Consider the following 23,061-nt stretch of genomic DNA (forward strand, 5'->3'; position numbering starts at 1 on the left):
CAATAAGATTGTGAAAAATATAAAGCATTTTAAAATTTTCAATAGAAGTAACGGGAGGTTATCGTTAAGTTTCGTGAAAAAGAAATTTCCAGTAATGATGATTTTTTTCCTAACGGGTTTCTTGAGTTTTTTTATTCGTTCTTTGGCATTAGGATTAGGGATAATAATTCAGATCAAAGGTACTACTGGGAAGTCATTTTTAGAAAAAGTCGCATGCACTTCAGAGGTAGCGAGAGATCAAGAGCTGAAATTTCAGTGCTTAGTTCTCAGTCGCGTTGGAAATTTGAGTAAATGCTATTGACAGTATGACCTTCAAATCCATTCAAAAATGTTTTTGAATTTTTTGACTCAGCACAACATATATTAACCCCTTTAGAAAAATTTAGTTTTCCCTGCACAATACATTGATTGGAGGATTTAGATATGTTATTAACGGAGCATTAGCAATAATTCGCTTGTATGCCTTTTTTATGGGCCATTTTTCAGCTTTGCCATTAAATTGGTTTAGGCTTTGTGGCTTCTTGAACTGATATTGTTCTATGCTAATTTGAGCGATTCTCTGAGTCCTGCCACCATCCCATGTAGTATGTATTATCAAAAACATCGCGAAGCATCAAGTTCTAAATGTTCTCAATCGATATAATGCCCGAAGAAAGCGATAAGAGTTATAAGAAATGTATCATCACACTATTAGGTGGATTAAAAGCGCTTTTAATTGCGAAAACAGCTGTGTAAGTGAAAGTACGGAATTTATTGAATCAATGATAAGGGAATGTAGCTAGGTTGGGACGGGTTTGTTTAGAGGCTGATATCTTGTTTCCATGACAATATTTTTAGTGCACTATTTTGTAGACAATATATTATGTGGCTTAATGTCTGCGAATGGAAGATGTTTACTTGCAATTTTAAATAAGACTCAGGATCAATTTTCTACATGACGGTAAAATGGCCAAAAAAGTGTCGTATAGTTTGGGACACTTCAAACAATTTAAATAATTAAAGGCAATTTAAACTTTAATGCATTATATTTATTTTTGAGTTAATATTTATTTGTTAATTGGTATTTTAGAATAAGAAAAAGTAACTGAAAGACAATGTTAATCTGACTCACAGTTTTTGCATGTAAAACTTGTACGCAATCTTGTACGCATGCGTAATTGTATGGTGTCCCAACCTATACGACACGCTTGTCGCAACCAATTTTTCGAAGAAAAAAAATCCAATGAAGCAAACGCAAAATCCTGATCGGTAATAACATTTTAGTTACTTCTTAACACTTTAAAATTATTGACGTTGAAATTTCGATGAAAAAGATTCAATTTAAGATGGCCTCTTTTTTATTCTTTTGATAGATTGGTGAAGACAATAGTTTATACAAAATTTTAATAGAGATTTTTCTTTCTTTATTTTAATAGTTTATGACATTATTACACAGCAGTAAAAATTGTTCGGCGGTAATTACTGCTGCTATTACACGTTGCCGGGAAGATTATCTGGTGTTTGCTGTTCCTGTTTCACATTTCCGGAAAGGATTTCTGGAGCTTGCGGTCGTTGTTTCGTTCCGCCGAAAGGTGTTTTTGGTGGTTGCTTTGTGGCATCTGGTGTCAGTGACGATTTGTGCTGGTGGGTGACAGAATTTCTTTTTGTATTTGTTTAAATCTTTTAGACAGGTTAAATTTCAAATTTATTTGTTTGTTTGAAACCGATTGTAAAGTTCTATAATCGTTTTACTTAGATTTTGGCAAATATGTCTTATGTGGTAGCTCCAAATATTGAACCGTTTCGCAAGGGTCAATCCTTCGCCGGTTGGATAAGGCGTTTAGCATTCCATTTCCGGGTGAACAAAGTTAAGGAAAATGAGAGGAAGGATCAGATGTTTATGTTGGGTGGAGATTATCTGTTCACAATGGCAGAGAAGCTTTATCCTACGGAAACATAACGGTATCGTATGAGATACTAGTTCAAAAGCTGAAGTCCTGCTCCAAAGATATAGTTTTGGTACGAAAGTACAGCAAGCTGGAGAATCAGCAAGTGACTTTTTTGGCTTGGTTGCTTCGCTAAATACTAGTAATTTTTTGATCAGAGGAAGAGGAGCGGTTGTTCAAAGGATGAGAGAACAGGCAGAAAAGTTTCGTGGTTCGATGAAGAGTCGGCTTGGTTTTCGATCCGACATACGGCCGGCGGAAGATCGTCAGCATGATTCGCCAGCTCGTTTTCAGTTGCAGAGTTCTAGGTATCGCGATTCGTCTGCTGGTCCATCTCACCGGCAATACAAGATGGACACCAAACAATGACCGATCGATCAACGTAGCTGTGATTACTGCGGACGCAGAGGACATGTTCGTAGGAAGTGCTACAAACTGAAGAGCGAGAGGGGCAAGGCGATCAACCATGTTGGCACACAGGATGCGGCAGCTGGTGCAAATAGTTTGGCTGAGCGTATGGATCGATTGAGGACCATGGACAGTGATTCGGACGACAATGGTTCAGGTGACTTTGAGTGTATGCATGTTTCTATAAGCGATCCATGTTTTAGATAAGCGATCCATGTTTATTAAATGTAATTATTGAAAGTAATCTGGTACAGATGGAAGTGGACAGTGGTTCTTCTGTATCAGTTATGGTTAGAGATATGTTTATCTCGAAATTCAACCTTCCTTTATCTACATGTTCTAAGCAACTGATTGTGGTAAATGATACCAGGTTAAACATTTCTGGTGAAGTTGAGGTTAGAGTTGAGTTAAATAATAGAAAGGCAACATTGAATCTGTTGGTGCTGGATTGTGATTTCCAGTTCATTCCTTTGCTGGGTAGACCATGGTTGGATGAATTCTTTCCCAACTGGAGAATCTTTTTAACTGGTGAGTTTCCAGTCAATAATACTTAAAACAAATAATGTGGCTCAAATCAAACAAAGATTGGCTAAGAATGACGTTAAAGATTTTATTTCACCTATAAATAATTTAGAAGCTAAATTTATTCCTAAAACTGACACTGCTATATTTAGAAATGAATACGACATACCTTTTGTATTGAAGGGAATAGTAACAAATACTTTAGAAAAATCAGGAATTGAAACAATTATTACACCTATCCAATGACATTGACTGTAAGTTGTCAATACAGCAACTATTAATACCAAAATAAAGTTTTTCTTTTAAATGGAAGGAATTTACAAAACAGTTTCACCTTACCTGGCATACTATTCTACTGTTGGTAGAAAGTTTTTCAAAGGGGGTGGAAATAGGATGGATAGTAAATGGAATAGATTGCAGTGAAGTTTTAAAATATTTAGTTGTTTTTATGACAAAATTTGGACAAACAGGCTTTTGTTTTTGACGCCGGTCCTATTCTAAATTCCTTGAAACTATTTTTGGAAAAACAAAGAATGAAAATGTGTAATTGTCCTCCATATCATCCTAATAGTAATGGCCAGGCGGAGTGGCTGGTCAGAACAGTGAAGGATGTGCTCAAAAAGTTATTATTGGAACCAGGAATGTTAGAATTGACTTTAGATAATCAAATAAACTTATTTTTGTTTAATTATAGAAATTATAACTTAACGTTGGATGGCAGTTTTCCTTCTGAAAAAGTTTTTGCTTATACGCCATCGATTTAGTTAACCCCAAGAAAAGTTATAAGCAGATGTTAGTACCACAAACCAGTGATGGCATTTCACCCTAGTGATGCACTGGCGCGTAAGTGTGATGCCTACACAGAGGATACAATGATCACACACCACAGAAAAAAGCAGAACACTCTTTCTTTCGGAGCTGTATAGACCGATTTCAAGTGTGCGCTGGTGTTGAGGTAGTTGGGTGCGAGATAACCGTGCTCTCTTGCTCTTTAAATTCTCTATGGTGCGCTCAGATAAAGTCACCACCGCGCGCGCCCCAGAGTCGCTGTGGTGTATTCACTGGCGTGGTTTCACTGGCGTGTATTCACTGGCGTGTGATCTTTGGTTTGTTTTCGTCTTACAAGCGGCATTGCGAGTGAGATTGATTTGATTTGCACAGGTTGTTGCGTTGTGTTGTGTGGATGGTGGTAGCTTATTTCAAGCTTATATTATTTTCTACTGAAGATTTCATACAAGTTGATTGGTAAAGCGAACGAGTTTATAAAGTATTGTTACACTACCTGCAAAACTAAAAGTACTCGGTCCTCGGAGCAAATTGTGAAAACTTGTTACGTATCATCGTATAGAGAGTTTTATAATGACCAGAGGCACCTGATATGCAAACTCGTGTTATAAGTATTAATAGTTTTATTATAACTGAATCCTACAAGTTTAAAACAAAATCTTAGATTTCGTCGACAGGCTTGACATATTCAGTAAAATTAGGTATACGCTTGTGACGATAATTAATTTACATACAACATCACAATTGAGCGTACACCCGTTATTCATTTGTTTATTTGTCTATTATTTTGCGTGGAAATCGTTTAAACAGCAGGCGAAAGCGAATGTTTCAAGAGCATGGGAGCTAGGACCGGGATTCTGCGCGTCAATGAGCGAAATAAATTGGCTCAGTTTCGGGGTCAAGAAAAAAGGCCACTAGTGTTCACGCTTATTTTAAATGAACAATGAATCTTGTGTTCCATAAAAGGATGTTATAAATGGGTCAGCAGCAACAATGTTTATTATACGTATTCTAGATTTTTGCGTCAGTTAGTATTTTAGACCGTAATTATAATGCGCGGATTCATTGCACGTAATATCAACAGCAAAACAAAGTATTAGGTAGTATCTGTCGGAATCTCTGTCAATCTCTATGAAATTTTCGTATTTTCAAGTAACAAGTAAGGTGTTTCCTCAACTTTAAACAAGCGATTGTCGTGTGATAAATTATTCCTCATTATAACTTTCTTGAATGAGGTGTTTTATCAAAAAGGTAGTGTTGGGAAAATATCAAAATATCAATGTTCACAACAGAATCTTTTCATCGCCGATTTTCTAATAAAAAGTATCGCTACGGAAAAAAATCGTCAGTGAACTTCAAGAGTGCCGATGTTTGGGAACATTATTCGGTTCAAGCAAATATCGGAAGAAGAAAAGATCGCTTGCGAACTTTTATATCAACGAAAATATAGAAAAAAGTTCGCCTTATGAAAACATCTTGCACGATCTTCGAACAGGGGATTTCCGAGGGATTTTGAAAAATTCCAAAAACCTGTAGATTAACATGATATAAAAAACTACGTTCTATAATATTACGGCGATAGCTCAATAGGATAAAGCGTCAGGCTACTTCAGTGTCAACGAAGCTTTCTTCACAAGCCATCGTGTAAAAAAAATTCATCAATCGACAGAATTAAAATGGGAAAGAATTAAAATGGTGCTTGAATGGTATGTTGTCAAAATATATATATGGAAATAAGCAAATTCTGGTATGGTGGCCGGTTCTTAACAACCCGTTGTTTGTATGACCGAGTATGAAAGTTATATATAGTTGAGCTAATGTATCTATAGTTGCATGTCCCATAGGAGCCGTAATTAGCAATGGCTATATTAATGATACATGGTAGTGGTAATGGTACAAGAAGATACATACATAAATTGGTTAATAAACAATCTTAACATTTTTTATCATTTTTGGGATTAAATGCTTTCGTTTAATATATTGACATCGCCCATAGAACTTTTCATCGATTTTTTAGCAGAATTTTCACTCAAATATTCTAGTTCTTTGCACACATACCAAAGATACGTTGAATGATTTCCCATATTTGTAATTAAAATTCTAGGGCAGTTCATAAGACACGTAGAACAACTTTCAACATTTTTTATCATTTTTGGGATTAAATGCTTTCGTTTAATATATTGACATCGCCCATAGAACTTTTCATCGATTTTTTAGCAGAATTTTCACTCAAATATTCTCAAACATTTTTTATCATTTTTGGGATTAAATGCTTTCGTTTAATATATTGACATCGCCCATAGAACTTTTCATCGATTTTTTAGCAGAATTTTCACTGAAATATTCTAGTTCTTTGCACACATACCAAAGATACGTTGAATGATTGCCCATATTTGCAATTAAAATTCTAGGGCAGTTCATAAGACACGTAGAACAACTTTCAACATTCTGCTTTTATTGCACTATATTATTAGTCTAACTAATGCTATCGTTGTAATGCAGTACAAGTGTAGATTTTCCAAAAATTTATATTAGAATTAAAACGAAATATTTTTTTGTATCGCTACGTCGCTCAAAAATAGCCAAAAAAGCGTAAAATATTTGGCTTTTACTGACCCAAGCATGACTAAAATGCGACTCACACCTTAAGTGCGGAACTATTAAACTATTATGTATTTACTTTGTTAGCATTACTAGAGCATTCGAAATTGATAAATTTTGAGAAGAAAATGGAATATGTTGAGGATAATTAGTATTGTCTGATATAATATTACTAAATATCCATAAAAACTTATTTCATCAGGAATCAAATCCTATATTTCTGTTTATCAGAAAATTTGAATCACCAAATTGGACTAAGAATAAAAATCACGGAAGTGTACTCGATTCGAAGTGTATGCATGAATACTTACAGGTGAATTGATTAATATATGTATAGAATACGAAGTTTACGTTAATTTTTGGGATAAACGTAGATCGTATTCCGTTTTCGGATCGAAATGAAAACAAAAGCACATCCTCACGTCACGAAATCAACTATAGGTTCAAGGTTTACACAAGAAGATTTTTATTCGGTGAGGTCATAAACATCCTCTGATACATTAACTTAATATTATAAGTTTTATAAATTATAAAATCACGGTAAACAGATAAACGTTCTTTGGAACAATTTAGTATGTACTGCAAAGACGGTGGATTTGCCATTTTGAACTTCTTTGCTATACTCGTACCCGAACATGTTAGGTTTTAATTTTAATTCTCTCTCTTATTATTCCATCGCATGGAAATTCGAGAGAAAACCAGCTAATTTATGTAAATGATGGCACAGAAGAAAAATGCCGTCAAAAGATTCCAGAACTAATTATTGAAGGGTTACACCACTATAGAGCACGAAAAATAGGCATATTTCGGGAATTTATCTTGACGCAATAATGAGATGAATCGAGATCTTGTTTAACTTTCCGGCAGTGCACGCTGCTCTGAAAATCTAGAGAACCTGTCTCAAAGCATCAGCGGTTGCTCGTTCAGTGGGCCATAAGCGTGACTTCCAGAGGGTTAATGAGATATATAACATTACTTTAATGCAAAAAAATGATTTATTCGAGTAATTTCGTCACAAGATGGCGGCTGTGCAGCACTTTCCCGACGGGGAGTTTTTTTTTTGGAAGCGGTCCACGGCCGGAACTCTATGTCCCGTAATTTTTGATCCAGAGCCAAAAACCAAAGCTTTTTAAACTTCTTAGAACGACAGCAAGCAGCATACATAAGATTTTTTCTATGTCTTGATTTTTCGCGAAATGGCACATTTTTTAGTCGAAAAACGCTGAAAATGTGTTAAAAATCGACACAAAATTTGCTTATTAAAAAATTATGCAATGAAAAAATTAAATCCCACGTACATCGCTGGAGAAAGTAATCTTGAACATGGGGTGGGCGTAGCGTAGTTGGTAAATTGATTGCCTTGTACGCAGCGCAACTGGATTCGAGTCCCGACCCCGCACATAGTGTTAGAAATTTTTCATAGGAGATTTTTCTAACCCGAAGAGGCGAATGACCTTAAGGTTAAAACCTCTATAATCGAAATAAAAAAAATAATCTTGAACATGCTGTAAAAATTTTAGGCTCATCAAAAATCATTTGTTCGAGTTACATTTCCGGCCAGATCAAAAAAAATTATTTCGAGAAAAACACGGTTAACGTTTTCAGTATACTCGAGGTATACATAAGAGGCGTTGCGAAAAAAAATTAAATATTTATTTATTGTTTTCGCGATTCATTTTTTGGAATATCATTTTCAGCATCCTAAAGCACCAGTAATCAAAATTCAACCAATAAATAAAAATTAAATGTTTTAAAAAATCTACAGTGTTGTAACCCCTTGAAAGCACTGTACCGGTCAAATGGAAGCGCTTCTAAATTGGCACGTCATTATTTTTAATAACGCGCTACAGAAAAAAAACAAGTAACAATGTGAATTCTCGTGAACGTTATCTTGTTTTATGTGGACTTTATCTCGGAAAAGTTGGACATCGGATAAGCCTCTTCTCGCGTGAGTGAGAGAGAATTACAATGCCTGCGTATGATAATAATCGAAAACGTGTGTAATACCAGGACATTACTTGTAATGGATCACTTTACTTTTTGGCGTCGCCAAATTCGCAATCAAAATAAGTTAAATTACCATTGAGTTATTCAGTCGAACAAAAAATAGGCCGTTCCTAATGTGGATGTACAAATCCCGTCTTACATCTGTTATACGATTAATCTGATACTAGGGGAACTGTGGGTAAGACGGACAGGTTGGGTAAGACGGACACATGGTTATTTTAGGCATATAGCATATAAAGTTCAATTGCATTATATGAGTACTCTCTCTTTATAGATATCCTTGAATTATGAAGCACTCAGTAGGCCTTGAATATTGTTAAAAGCGATAAATTTAAGTAAACATTGATAATCAGTAGTGCATCTTCGTGCGGATGTAATTTTTACGTCTCTGATTTTAAGGTTTATCGAGGAAAAAATTATTTTTTTTCGCGGATTTTTTCTTGTATTTCGATAATGTAACTCTTAAATGACATCTTCGTGGAAAATAACAGGTAAGTTCTTATACGAGTAAATAAGTGCGAGCGTCTAAAATATATGTGTACTGGTGGGGCAAGACGGCCAGTCTTGATTAATTCTATTGAATCATCCTTATATGAATGTCTCGCGTGTAGAAAGAAATTCTAGCAGTCAAACGTGGAGAACCATCCAGTTAGCTGAAGTCTCACATGTAGTAGACTGCAAGATGTACGTTAATGTGACCGAGGTTGAATACGGAATTCCTAGGATCTGGAAATGGTAGAAGACTTTGTGCAGGTCCCGTATTCTGCCTATGTGTAATCGAGGAACTGATGTTACCAATTGCGTATTTAATATGTAACTTTCCAGTTTTGTATAAATGATTTGACTGATCATTGGAACTGATTGTATAGCCTCTTTATGAAAACGGAAAAAACGATATTAGAAAATACATCATTTGCTTCAACTTTAAATTGAACCCCAAAACGTTATTTTTCACATCGAATTGAACATATATATTAAGAAGAACCACAAACTATCCAGAACATCCTTTAGAAACAGTAAATTTTAATATTTCGTATTGTGATCATCCTTCCGGCGACATGTCCGTCTTACCCCCACCATATGTCCGTTTCACCCGCAGTCTGGAAAAAGTGCAGATATTTCTTTGTTTTCTATTTCTTTCAAAAAAGACACTTGTTGATTTTTGTAACATAATCCCTCTGGGCACTCGAAAGCCAACATATGGAGCTACAACATAGAGTATTTCATGTTGACAAAAACATGCTTTTACTATGTTTTATTTGAGTATAACCTTAACATGTCCGTCTTACCCCCAGTTCCCCTACAGATCATTATAAAACTTTGTTTATACCAGCCGATACATTGATACGTAAAACGTTTTCCTTGTTTGCCCCTAGGCTCGAATACTTCAGGCTTCCCACGGTAGTGTAACAACACTCTATAAACTCGCAAGCTTTACCAAGCAACTATGAAATCTTCAGTAGAAAATATATAAGCTTGAAATAAGCCACCGCCATCCACACAACACAACGCAATAACCTGTGCAAATTAAATCAATCTCACCCGCAATGCCGCTTATAAGACGAAAACAAACCAAAGATCACACGCCAGTGAATACACGCCAGTGAAACCACGCCAGTGAATACACCACAGCGACTCTGGGACGCGCGGTGGCGAATTTATCTGAGCGCGCCACAGAGAATTTCAAGAGCTCTTCTCCACACTCTAGATCGTTCCAGTGTTGGGTGTATGAAAATTTACCTCTGCCATCAACGTGCGCTTACACATATCAAATACGGTGGTGTATATGAACGAAAGAGAAGCGCTCTCGTTTTGCTTGCCAGAGTGTGGGGAGTAATTTCAATTTCTCTGTACTGCACAAAGGATAGGGACATCACTGCCACAAACTCCCAATAATGAGTTACAAGCAAAACGTAATTATACTAACAATATACCAGATCCATTGGATACACTAATACCTGGATATATTGTGTGGTACAAGCATAACATGCCACATGTACGTGAAAAATGGTTAAAAGCATCATTCTTAAAAAGATCTTCTAAAAGCTTATTACAGATCATGGTTGGAAACGAGGCGACAACTATCGCTCATCGAACACAAATCAAAATCGCTAAAGATGGACATCAGCCAAGACCATCGATACGAGTGGTCAAGACTGGTCGGCCGATCCTGACTGTAGTTGATCCAGAGATAGCAACCGTAGCAGAAGAAAATAATGTCTGGCAAATACCAGATCGAAACGAGAATCAACCTGATGTAGAGAGAAGAAAAGTTAGCAGGAAAAGAAAACTTCCGTCTGACCCGGTAGTGCTCACTGGCCTACGAAGGCGATCGAAAAGAGTTAGAAAGCCTAGATTATATGAAGAATATGAATATTTTTGAATTATCATTCGTTCTGAGATTAGAAATAGATTTTTTTGAATTACTGTTCATTCTTTCCGAAGGAGGAAGACCTGATATGTATTGTAGTTACACGTTAGTAGTTAGTTACACCGTAGCGTGTATTCAGCAAATCTTTTAGCGCAATCGCGCAACACTGCTGTCAGTTGACCTGATGGAAAATAAATTATGAGATGTTCTCTTTCTAGATTACAAGTGCTACAGTTCGGACGTTTCTTTAAGTTTGGCGCGTTGAAGAAAATCCCCCCTAAAGTTGTTTCTCCGGTTCTCCAGCGTTTGCGGCCCACCTTGTACACACATGTCTGTTGGATCTTACCGGATTGGCCGGTTATAGGAAGACCGTAAGTAAGACATTTAGAATACTTGGTATAATAAGTGAGCTACGATCGAGTCTAGTATGTGCTAAAAATAACAGATGGCTACACTGCATAGGAACGAAAATATCGATCTGTCCCAACCTATACAGCGTCCCAACCTATACGACCATTCCTTACATAAATTGGTTTGAAAAAAATTGGTTAAAAAGTGAAAAATAGCTGTTTTGACTTTTTTCACAAATATTACTATAATTTTGCAAATTTTCAACCGATTTGAAAAAAATCAAATGATTCTAAAAGTTGAAAGAATTATCTTGATACGGTATGAAATGGAATTGCGATATTTTTGAAAAACTGTAATTATTTTGAAGAGTGAAAGTTTAAAAATCGGGTTTTGGAAAATACCATGAAATGGGGTGGAAATTGAAATGAAAAAAATATTTCTGACCAGTAATACATTGGTAACACGCAATGTTACTGTTACAGCTGTTATTGTGCGCAAATTATACTTGCGAGCCATTGCTTTGTAAAACTATAAAAAATTAACAATAAAACAATAAAAATTAGCAAAAATGAAAGCGATTTTTTGTTCCGCTTAAAAATTAAATTAAATTAATTAAATAAACGATTGAAAACGATTATATAATACTAATTGTTACTACCGTAGTAATACAACAAGTATTTGAACTGGTATTGTCACAAATCACATTTCCACTGACAGCACGAAACTTGGCGAAACACTAACGGCAACCGTACACTGGGGTACAAATGTACCCCACGCCAACTTTGATACCTGCTTCCACGAAGGCTATAAGCAAACTCTTTTCCTAATCTTACTGAGAACTCTAAATTGAATTATGGTTAGGGTCCCAGGTCGATAAATGACGAATTCTCGTTTTTACACGGCCCCAGAGAAGGCGTGGGGTACAATTGTACCCCAGTGCAACGTTCTAGGTTTAAACACACGGATTACTTGCGATGTGGTGTAATTTATTTGTATCGAAATGCCAATGAATACGATCAAACCATGCTCCAATTTTCGGTTCCGTTGCACTTGTCCGTTGCTTCGATAGCGCACTAGTAGGGATTCGCCGAGTTATATTGGGATGTCGTCTAAGGAACAATTTCAACCAATTCCGACCAGGAATACCATCAGTGAACGGATTGTTTCCGCCTGATAAGCTGAACGTATACGCTATGAATGTCCTTAGTAGTTGCTGATCAACCGGAAAACCAACCTTTGCGCTATCGATTATCCAAATGACGATGTGTTTCCTCTTCTTACGTTAACCCTCCGGAAGTCGCGCTTATGGCCCACTGAAAGAGCAGCCGCTGGTGCCCTAAGACGATTTCGCTAGATTCTCAGAGCACTAGCACGACTTCCGGAAGGTTAAAACATGCGGTCTACCAGAATTTCGAAAAACTTGCTACGCTTTCAGTTTTAAGCGAATTGTGCTTTCAGGAACATTAGAGGCAGTCGCTGCTCGACGGATAAAGTGACTATTTCTAACAAGATCGACAGCTTTTTCCACTTACACAAACAAGTATGGCTTGTATTTATGTACCATTACAAATTGCTACAACTGCGCAAAAATAAAAACACGATTTAAATAACGGTTCCAAACATTGCGTATCACATTTTATCGGTTCAATAATAAATAAAATTGATTAACTTATTCAACATGAGTTCAATGTTATTTTCATGTGATTGTATTGGTGGAATGGGTTTGGAAGCGGAGCGGCTGGGGTTTAGTAGAGTGGGAGTGGAGGATGTGTCAGAAATCGTTCATCTTATTTCGGTATACGAGGTGGATGAAGGAAATGCGGATGTGAGGGTGGTACAAAGAGAGAGGAGTGATGAAGGAGCGAGGTGTGATGGCAAGGGTGAGGAGTGGAGGGGGTGCTTAGTTGCGACACAATACTCAACCGCAAATGTTGCCTTTCATTTGAGACTTAGTTTGAGAACATCGGTCCAGTCATCACCGAAGATCCGATGTGACTTAAATTGTTGAATATACCCGAAATCCGGGACTTCCGGAATCGTCGATATTGGACAATATATCCAAAGAATGTTTGATTGGCAACCAGTGATCTAGACGTGCGAAGTCACTAAGAAGAAGTCGACACCGACACAGGATGCACCGCGGCCCGCGAAGAAGGCCAAGGACAGACGCGACGCCTGTAGTTAAAGACCGACAAGGACAAATATGCCGACGTCCTAAAGTCGATGAGGGCGGCCGAAAACCTCTCGGCCCTCGGGCAAGACGTGCGCAGCGTTAGACGCACCAATACAGGCGAAATGATGTTGGTGCTGAAGCGAGGCTTACAATCCAGTGCAGTCTATAAGGCCTTGGCCCAAGAGGTCCTGGGTGAAGGCGCCCAGGTGAGGTCGTTAGGGGCGGAAATGACTCTCCAGTGTAAACAACTGGACGAGTTCACGACCGCAGACGATGTCGTCGCAGCCGTCAAGGAATAATGCGACGTAACAATAGAGCGGGCCTCTGTGCGCTTGAGAGGGGGACCCTCCGGCACGCAAGTAGCATACCTCAGGCTACTGAAGGCAGATGCAAAAAAGGTTACCGTGATAGGTAAACTGAAGATCGGCTGGTCAGTATGCCCAGTTAGCATTCCCCAGCCGCCTTCGGTGGATAGGTGCTATTGGTGCCTTGAGTCCGGCCATAAGTCGTACGAATGTAAGGGTACAGACAGGAGCAAACTATGTCGTCGCTGCGGTGAGGAGGGGCATAAGGGGCGGGGCTGCACTAAGGCGCATAAATGCCTTATCTGCACCGCTAAGAAGCAAGCCCGTAATCATGCTATGGGTGGACCTTCCTTTTCCCTTTTGGAGGCAAAGAAGAAGAAGCCGTGAACGTCACACAGCTAAATCTTAATCATTGTGCAGCAGCCCAACAGCTGTTGTGGCAGTTGGTCTCGGAGTCGAGGACAGATGTCGCCCTCCTATTAGACCCCTACAACATCCCTGCCGGCAACGGCAATTGGGTGTCGGACGGGTCTGGAATGGTGGCAATCTGTACAACAGGATGGTTCCCGGTTCAAGAGGTAATACACTCCACCGCTGAGGGTGTTGCGATTTCCAAGATCAATGGTGTGTTCTATTGTAGCTGCTACGCTCCACCAAGGTGGCCCATAGGACAGTTCAACCAGATGATCGACAGGCTCTCGTCAGACCTAGTGGGCCGGAAACCGGTACTTATAGCGGAAGACTTTAACGCTTGGGCAGTAGAGTGGGGCAGCCGCTGTACAAATAGCAGGAGCTAAGCGCTAATGGAGGCTCTTGCGAAACTCGGAACTGTGTTAGCCAATAATGGCTCCGCAAGCACATTCCGTAGAAACGGGGTGGAGGCATAGATTGACGTAACATTTGCCAACCCGAGTCTGGTTCCAGACATGGAATGGAGGGTAGATGAAGACTACACCCATAGCGATCATTTAGCAATCCACCTTAGGATCAACTATGGTGTGCAGCATCCGAGGGCGGGAGATCCCTGTCAGGTACGCGGATGGAAGTCCAATCACTTCGACAGCGAAGCTTTCACCGCGGCCTTGAGACTGGAGGCCAACACCGACAGTCTAAGCGGGGATGCGCTGGTAGCCGTCCTACCACGCGCGTGCGACGCCACTATGCCGAGGAAAACCCTGTCAAGAAACGGCAGATGCCCGGTATACTGGTGGAGTGCCGAGATTGCAGCTCTACGATTAGCCTGCCTCAGAGCTAGACGTAGGGTGCAAAGAGCCCGCACCGAGGATGCAAGAAAGAATCGCCGTGAAGTGTTTCGAGCTGCGAAATTGGCCCTTAACAAAGCCATTAAAAGCAGCAAGAGAGCGTGTTTCGATAACCTGTGTGAGAGTGCCAACGCGAATCCGTGCGGTGACGCCTACAGAATCGTCATGGCCAAGACCCAAGGGGACTCTTCACCCCCAGATCGGTCTCCGGACCAGTTGGCGACGATTATCGAAGCACTCTTCCCGTCTCGAGCCACAAGCCCCTGATCACCTGCACTAAGTGACAGAGCAGGCACGGCCGAAATGGTGGCTCCGGTGACGAACGAAGAACTACTCGCAGTGGCTAATTCCCTAGCAACGAACAAAGCTTCAGGGCTGGATGGAGTTCCAAACTGCGCTCTCAAGGCAGCGATCATAGCGAACCCGAACATGTTCAGGCTAGTTATGCAGAGATGCCTTGACGAGTGCCGCTTTGCCGAAAGATGGAAAAGGCAGAAATTGGTGTTGTTGACGAAGCCTGGGAAGCCGCCAGGCGAACCATCTGCGTACAGACCAATCTGTCTGATAGACACGACCGGCAAATTGCTTGAGAGGATCATCCTCAACAGGCTAACCCCGTACGCAGAAGGTACGGACGGTCTCTCAAGCAACCAGTTTGGCTTTCGGAAGGATAAGTCCACGATGGATGCTATCAACTCAATGATAAAAACTGCCGAGATCGCGATCCAACGAAAAAGGCGAGGCATTCTATACTGTGCGTTAGTGACACTTGACGTGAAGAACGCATTCAACAGCGCAAGCTGGGATACTATCGCGCTCTCGTTACACCGGCTTAGCCTACCGGTGGGTCTGTACCGGATCCTGGAAAGCTACTTCCAGAACCGCGTACTGCTATACGAGACCGATGCCGGTCAGAAAAAGGTTCCGATTACCGGGATTAGCAGGGCTTGATCCTAGGCCCGGTGCTATGGAACCTCATGTACGACGGGGTTCTGAGGCTGAAGTTCCCTCTTGGGATCAAGATCGTCGTAACCTTGGAGGTCTATGGGGAGTCAATCCCTGAGGTAGAACTAACTGCAGAACACGCGATCAACACGGTAGAGGAATGGATGAGCGCGAGAGGCCCGGAGCTCGCTCAGCATAAGACGGAGGTAGTTATCGTCAACAACCGCAAGTCGGCACAATATGCAGTTATCCATGTGGGAGAAGTCATAATCACCTCACAGCGGAGTCTGAAGTCTCTCGGAGTCATTATAGACGACAAGCTGACTTTCGGCAGCCACGTCGACTATACGTGCAAGAGAGCTTCGACTGCTGTTGCGGCATTATCGAGGATGATGCCCAACAGCTCAAATGTGTGCGCCAGTAGACGCAGGCTACTGGCAGGCGATGCCGTATCTAACCTCAGGTACGGCGGACCGTCATGGTCAAGAGCACTGAGGGTAACCAGTTACCTGCAGAAACTGGAGAGCACCTACCGCGTGATGTGCCTCAGAGTGATATCTGCTTACCGCACGGTATCACACGATGCATCCTGCGTGATAGCGAGCATGATGCCTGTCGGGCTGGTCATCCGGGAAGACGAGGAGTGCTTCGAGCTACGTGTAACTAGAGGAGCCCGCGAGCGCACCGGGGTGACCTCGGTCGCGAGATGGCAGCGTGAGTGGGATAACTCCCCGAAAGGTAGGTGGACCCATCGGCTGATACCTAACATATCGAGCTGGGTGGGCAGACCCCAAGGGGAAGTTCACTTCCATCTGACACAATATCATCGCCTTCTCCTAAACGTCGACAGTAAACCGAACTGTTGAACGTAGCCAAATGTGTTCCTCCTAAAATGTATTCTAACTTAAATTATGATTGTATAGAGCATTGGATAAACAATAAAAAATGTGGTCAGCAAAACTCGGCCTTCAAAATCATTCAATTGAAAATAAGAGGCATGAACGATATGACGAAATTTGACTGTGTTAAGGAGTTGTTACACAGATACGGAGATCGAATCGATGTCGTTGTGTTGTGTGAGACATGGATCAAAACTAACCGCACTTCCTTGTATACTCTCGATGGCTATAAATGCGTTTTCTCGTGTAGGAACGAATCACATGGTGGACTTGCCGTTTTTGTTCGGGATGACTTGGACTTTGCTATTCAAAATATCAGAATGGAAGATGGATTCCATCACATTCACTGCCAACTACTAATGAAGGGCAAACGAATCGAGCTACATTCAGTCTACCGACCACCGTCTTATGATGCCAGACGGTTTCTTCTCGAAATTGAAGGCATTTTAGCAAACAATAAAAATAGCAACGACTACTGCATTATTATTGGAGACATGAATATACCCATTAACATACCTTCAAATAACATTGTTCGTGAGTACACTCGTCTCTTGGCTTCGTACAATAAATTTATCACCAACTCAAATATAACAAGACCAGCAAGTTCTAACATATTGGACCATGTCATATGCTGCGAGACATTAACTGATAGCGTTACAAATGAGACCGTAAATACAGATATAAGTGATCATTGTTTCATCGTTTCATCGTTCAACATGGCTCATGGTATCGAGAAAAGGATTTTACAGAAAAAGATAATTGATCACCGGAAGCTGAACGAACAGTTTGCTGCATCCATTGGAGGGTTATCGCAATATATTAATGCAGATGAGAAACTAAGGTGTGTCATGAATTGCTATAACAACGCTTTGGTAGATTGCACAAGGACTGTGACAGTACACGCTAAAATCAAAGGACATTGTCCGTGGATGACACTCGAGCTATGGAAGTTAATACGAATCAAGGACAATATTTTGAAAAGAAAGAAACGGAATCCCTACGATCATGATCTAAGTGGTATGCTTGTACATGTATCCAGAAAGTTGCAAATGAAAAAGGCTCAATGTAAAAGAGAATATTATAAAGGATTGATGACAGGAAACGATCAGAGAGTAGCATGGAAACTTATTAATAATGTGTTAGGCAGGCGACATAGAGAGGACCATCCTAGACAGATTGCTGTGAATGGACAAATACTCACTAACACAAGCCCAATCTGCAATGCGTTCAACGAGTTTTTCTGCGATGTGGATAAAAAACTGGCAGCGAATATAAACAGTGACCGCGATATCTTCAGACTGGGTACACTCACACCGCACTTCTATGTTTTTAAACCCAGCCACCGCGAACGAAATTATATTGCTAATTAAGAACATGGACTCCAAAAAATCCGCTGGTCCCGATAATATACCAGTTGCCTTCGTCAAACATCACCATATATTTTTCACAAACCTATTGATGGAAGTTTTTAATCAGATTATAGAAACTGGTGTTTATCCGGACTGCTTAAAAGTAGCTCGTGTGATCCCAATTTTCAAATCCGGAGATGTCAAGAATCTGAATAATTACCGTCCAATATCAACTTTATCAGTCCTGGACAAAATTATAGAACAGCTCATCGTCGCTAGAATCGTGAATTACACTAACCATTTCAACCTGCTATATGCACATCAGTACGGATTTAGACAAGGTTCCAGTACCCTGTCTGCTTCATGCGACCTGGTAGAAAGTATATACGATGCGCTGGATAACAGGAAAATAGTTGGAGCGCTGTTCATCGATCTCAAGAAAGCTTTCGACACGATCGATCACGATATTCTCATCGAGAAGCTCGAGTTCTATGGGTTTAGAGGTACCGCAAAATCCCTTATTGCAAGTTATCTATCAAATAGACTTCAATTCGTTTCAATTGGAAACTGCAAAAGTTCCATGCGCCTAATAACAACCGGCGTGCCGCAAGGTAGTAACTTAGGCCCAGTGCTGTTTCTGCTTTTCATAAATGACGTGTCAAGATTGAAATTAAAAGGTAAGCTTCGTTTATTCGCTGATGATACATCGGTACTGTACACCGGAGATTCCTGTGAAGTTGTGCATCAACAAATCAAAGAAGACTTACAATTGCTAAAAACCTACTTTGAGGTCAATGTGCTATCGCTGAATCTAGGAAAAACGAAACACATGATAATTCATTCCCCTAGAAGACAAGTTGGAGATCGCCCCCCGATCGAAGTTCATGGACAGATAATCGAAGAAGTACCTGAATACACATTCCTGGGTCTCACGCTAGACTCAACGATGAGCTGGGTTGGACATATAGCAGCATTGAAAAATAAACTCAGCTAATTTTGTGGAATTCTTCGGAAAGTCTCAGCATTCATACCAAAAAACTGGGTTAGGCAGTTGTACCTATCGCTAATTCACTCAATGTTACAATATTTGATAGCTAACTGGGGAGCCGCCAGCCGATCAAACCTCCGGGAGTTACTAGTGATCCAGAATCGATGCTTAAAAATTGTATACCAAAAACCACATCTGTACCCCACAAACCAGCCATACTCCGATGTCAACGATACCGTCATTCCCATACGAGCATTATACGAGTTCCAAATACTCATTAATATGCGGAAAATCGCAACCAACCAATCAATACATCACAACATTGTACTAAGCAGAATCCAACACGACCGTACTTCCAGACAGACTGGAAACTTTTTCCTAGTTAGGCCGAACACAGACTTTGGACGAAAGAAGTTTACTTATATCGGTAGTAAGCTTTATAACGCATTGTCCAGTCAGTGTAGGAACGCATCCAACCTAATTGCCTTCAAACGTTTACTGAGAAGCAGTATCAAAGACAGAATTTCGCAGTACCTGTCATAAACATTCCACCATATACTCATACCGTTTCTGTTTCGCACAAGGTCTGCCACCCACCACTCGTCGCCACCCGGCAATTATCGCCACCCACACCTCATTAACGTCAGCCACTAACGATCGTTCATTCGAAGTTTAATTTATTAAGATAATGAAGCATAATATTTAATAAGTGAATAATTTATACACTTCCTTAATAGAGCTTAGGCTCACTGGAAAGTGTCGTAGTTAAAAGAGATGCAATGTTAACTAAAACGTAATGTACTTGAAATAAATACCTGTCAGGAATGGCTGCTTCCGACAGTACCTCCACAGGTTCGGGCACGCGGAGGTCCACGCCTGCCCTGACTGCACAGGTAGAGACGAAACTGCCGAACACATACTGTTCGTATGTCCTTGTTTCAACGTCGAAAGAAGAGCAATGCTCGACGTCTGCGGCTGGGACACAACCCCTGATACCCTTATTCAGCGGATGTGTCAATCGGTGGAGAAGTGGAACGCAGTCTCGACTACAACCACCCAGATTGCCTGTAGGCTACAGGAAATTTGGCGCACCGAGCAACAGATGACGGGCACGACTAACTAGTGATTGGTTAGTTGGAGCGAAAAAGGCCGAGCGCAGAAAAGTGAGTGAATGGTCGCGTAAGGGGTAAACCCAGCCACCCCGAAGCAAGACAGAAGAGCGAGTGTATGGGCGTGTATGTGGATTGCCTCATGCCAAGATGGGAGGGTCGTAGCGTAGTATGTTGCGACTTAGCTATCGATGCCTCGTGGCGTGGCAGAGGAGCGAAAGGGTGCATCCAAGTCAGTCTCACACGGTATGTTAAAGGTGAGCACAAAAGTCAGCCTCACATGGTATGTTAGAGGTGAGCACAAAAGTCAGCCTCACAAGGTATGAAAACGGTGAGCACCCAAGTAAGCCTCACATGGTATGTTAGAGGCCAGCACAAAAGTAAGCGTATGAAAAAGGTGAGCATACAAGTCAGCCTAGCAAGGAACGAAAAAGGTGAGCACAAAAGCAAGCCTCATGTGGAGTGTTAGAGAGTGAATCAAGGTGTGACAGAGAGAGCACCCAAGTAAGCCACCCCCCCCCCCCCCCCCCAGAAGTAATACCGAGAGGTAGTCCCTGGGGGGAACAATGGCGGAGCCCAATGGAGTTTAGTCTGTATTGATGGCTGCGTCACCATTAGAGCTTGGCATCTACTAATAGCACGTGTACTGGGCTAGTATGTAAATGTATTCTCGATTGTAAAAAAATACATATACACACAGACATTTGCCGATCTTGACGAACTGAATCGAATGGTATGTGACACTCGGCCCTCCGGGCCTCGGTTGAAAAGTCGGTTTTTTCAGTATTGCATAGCCTTTCTTTATATGAGAAAGGCAAAAGGCGTTTTTAATGTTCTGACACTTTTTAGCACCAGTTTTAAGGCGCAAAAAATTTGGATGTTTTAACATGTGATGATCGCTTTGTTTATTTATTTACCTTATATGTAAGATTTTGGATGTTAAACAAATACGGTCAAGTATTAGCAATAAGTAAATAGTTTTTTTTGTCATAGTTGAAATTTTCGGAAATTTTCTGTTCAATGTTTTATTATCGTGATGATAAGAAAGTGCGCAGAGTTTGGAGCTGTGCAAAGTTAGGTGCGGGCACTGTATTTATCATTCTTCCTTTCATAAGCTGTTCTTCAAGGCAAATACTTAATGCTTGGGCAATTGTAACATTCATGTATGTAAACAACAATATACCTATCTACCACACCTAATTACAAAAGATTTTTTCTGTGCTAAGCGTTCGGAAGCAGAAAAAAATGTTGATCGAGTTTGACCAGCGTCCAGCGTTTTTTGTATTAGACCAAAAAAGCACAAATATTTTTGTTCTCACCACTCGGCGCCATCGCCGTCGAAAAATGAGTCCATTATGCCAATCTTATATGATGTTATCGTCATTTTACCTAACGTACATCGTACCTATCGTCCATTATGCCTGACGTTCTTATACCTAGCGTCCATATGCCCAACGTCTGTATACTGTTATTCAAGACTAAAGTGATTTCAAGAAACTCAGTCCTCTAAACAGCCTACCACCCACTTCCCCGCATCATTTGTGATCACCCATGTTTTAATCTGCGTCAAAACATTTACGCAATAGCGTATGTTTTGTACCTTTCTTCAAATAAGTTTTGTTTTTTTGGTCCAACAAAGCAGAAACCTTCCTTCAGTTGATAAATCAATCATAGTAAAAACATACCTCTTCTGATTTCCAAATTTGACGTTACTGACAAGAAAATGCAACTTCCGTTCTACTTCTGGAGTGAGGCGACAGCGCAGAAATCGACGACTAGTTTTAACTTGCATCAGTTGTAAAACGCCAGTGAAGGCTGGAGAAAGTGTTTTGGGATTGTACAAAATATCTTTCCATAATAGCTCAAATTCTGGGATACGTGAAACATTTTGTAACAATCGTACTAGTTCTCGGCCTAAGATCATAACGTCTGCGAATCGCTCCCTGATGAGAGAAATGATGAATGAGACTTCTTTGGTGTGTAAAGCGGTAAACTGAGGGCCGTTGTGGTCTTCAAGTAACCTATAAAATACGAGAAAAATATTAAAGCCATGAATATTATAATAATAATGTGATCCTCAACTTGCAATTAAGCAAATATTGAGTACCTTTTTGAGCGGTTAGCATTCTTGCCCTCCCGAAGCGTATCTACACAGTAAAAAATAATTAAATTTAAATGACATGAAAATCAAAAAGGTAGTAAATAAACATTTCTGTAATCGATAATTTCATTGAAATTTTAAACTTTTATTTATATAAGACTTATTATGTATGTATGTATGTATGTTGGTAGCCACCATCCCAGCTTGACTCTTGCTCTACATGCGACTTCACTTTACAGTACGCTCAAATTTCGTTACCATTCTGCATTCAGCATACCGCTGTACGAAGGGCCAAGAGGGGGTAGCGGAGCCGCAGGCAATTACACCTACTCAGTATCCGCGGAAATCAAAGAGTCTCCTTCCAATAATATGATCCAACAAATTGAATAACGAATTTCGCGATACTTGACAAGCTTTCCACGAGATGGTTTATTTAAAGGAGAGACCGTTAAATTGTCTACAACTGTTGGAGAGAAATTTATCTGTCGCGAACGACAAACACTTTTCCTCCTTGACTCCGATTGGCATTCATTGTCCAGTTGTAACTTCAACGATGCCCTGATGCACCCTCCTCACCACGTAAACCATATAATGTAATATAATATAATATAATAAAACACTATTTATTTATTTATTTATATTTATATATAAATATATATATATATATATATATATATATATATATATATATATATATATATATATATATATATATATATATATATATATATATATATATATATATATATATATATATATATATATATATATATATATATATATATATATATATATATATATATATATATATATATATATATATATATATATATATATATATATATATATATATATATATATATATATATATATATATATATATATATATATATATATATATATATATATATATATATATATATATATATATATATATATATATATATATATATATATAT

General features: G+C 39.7%; 1 protein-coding gene and 1 long non-coding RNA gene across 7 annotated transcripts in view; one reads left to right on the forward strand and one right to left on the reverse strand.

The window, feature by feature from the left end:
• The window catches only part of LOC131683083 (integrator complex subunit 3 homolog), an 891,455-nt gene that overhangs the window by 76,026 nt on the left and 792,368 nt on the right, over nucleotides 1–23,061 (forward strand). The gene's annotated exons all lie outside the window — the stretch shown is intronic.
• LOC131683085 (uncharacterized) lies at nucleotides 1,353–22,130 on the reverse strand. 2 transcript variants are annotated; one of them, XR_009304357.1, is made up of 3 exons: nucleotides 22,109–22,130; nucleotides 21,687–22,022; nucleotides 1,353–1,620 (listed from the first exon to the last, which is right to left on the reverse strand). It is a non-coding gene; the product is annotated as an uncharacterized LOC131683085 (long non-coding RNA). The 2 variants fall into 2 exon arrangements; XR_009304356.1 differs by lacking the exon at nucleotides 22,109–22,130 and adding an exon at nucleotides 22,084–22,104.

This window comes from Topomyia yanbarensis, chromosome 2, assembly GCF_030247195.1.
Source record: "Topomyia yanbarensis strain Yona2022 chromosome 2, ASM3024719v1, whole genome shotgun sequence".
Classification (NCBI taxonomy): domain Eukaryota; kingdom Metazoa; phylum Arthropoda; class Insecta; order Diptera; family Culicidae; genus Topomyia; species Topomyia yanbarensis.